Here is a 1,228-nt window from a genome sequence, read left to right as displayed (position 1 = left end):
GCTGGCCACACACACACACACACACACACACACACACAAATAAATAATTTTTTTTTTAAAAAAAAGTTAAAAATAAAAATCAAAACAACAACAACAACAAAAGATTCTTTCCTTCTTTTTTCCCTTATTTTCCTTAACTTTCTTTTTTTTTTCCCCTGGCTGGCTGAGAACGCCTTCAGGGCATGTTTGGCTGTTTGGAGTTGTGGGGATAAACCACAGCAACCTGAGGCTGACTGCTTTGTTGAAGCAGCCACTTAAACAACTGAGCTAAGGGGCAGGCCCCACCTTAACTTTCTTTTTTTTTTTTAATTTAAAGACATTTTTTCTTTTAAATTTTTTTTTATTTGTGTGTGTGTGTGTGTGTGTGTGTGTGTGTGGCCAGCTCAGCCCTCCAGGGGGCGGGGCTGGATCGCATGTGGTGCTGGGGGATTGAACCGCAGTCCCTTTGCTTTGTAGGTGTTTTAGACCACTGAGCCATCTCACCAGCCCATCTTAACTTTCTTGATGTCTCTTATTTTTTTACTTACCAGTTCATTCCAACTGCAAGTAGTTTGGTAGTTATGGTGGTGGTGATAGTGGTGGTGATGGTGGTGGTTCATGTGTGTGTATGTGTATGTGCGTGCACATATGTGCATTGTATGTAGTACTGGACATTGAATTTAGGACCTTCTCACTGATCTATATATTCCTACCCCCCTCCCTTTTGAGATAGGGTCTCACTAAGTTGCTAAATTTCTCAGGCTAACCTCAGGCTTGTGGTTCTCCTGCCTCAGCCTCCAAAGGTGCTGGGATCACAGGTATATGGCAGTGCAGCAGGCTGCTTTTTTTCTTTTTCTGATTATACTTAATCAAATCCATCTACCCAAGGCTATGAGTCTAAAATCTAGCCTTACCTCTTAGTATTTGAAAATACTTGGATATATCCAATATGCCCTAAGATAACATCTGACCTCCTCATCAACAAATAAAGCTTTCCATGACCATGCTGTTTTGGTTTCATCTTCTGTCTCCTGCTTACAATTCCTCTTAGGCAATAGGAAAAACTCTTACTGCCTCAGGCTTCTTCTGTTAGAAGTCTTGCCTCCAGCCCTTTTCATTTGCTCAGATCTTAGCTTTTCCAGGAAGATGTCTTCAGGTGCTTTTCTTTTCTTTTCTTTTCTTTTCTTTTCTTTTCTTTTCTTTTCTTTTCTTTTCTTTTCTTTTCTTTTCTTTTCTTTTCTTTTCTTTT

Source organism: Octodon degus, unplaced genomic scaffold (assembly GCF_000260255.1).
Source record: "Octodon degus isolate 3935 unplaced genomic scaffold, OctDeg1.0 scaffold00091, whole genome shotgun sequence".
NCBI lineage: Eukaryota > Metazoa > Chordata > Mammalia > Rodentia > Octodontidae > Octodon > Octodon degus.
The sequence above is the reverse complement of the archived record's forward strand: the minus strand, read 5'-3'. Positions refer to the sequence as shown.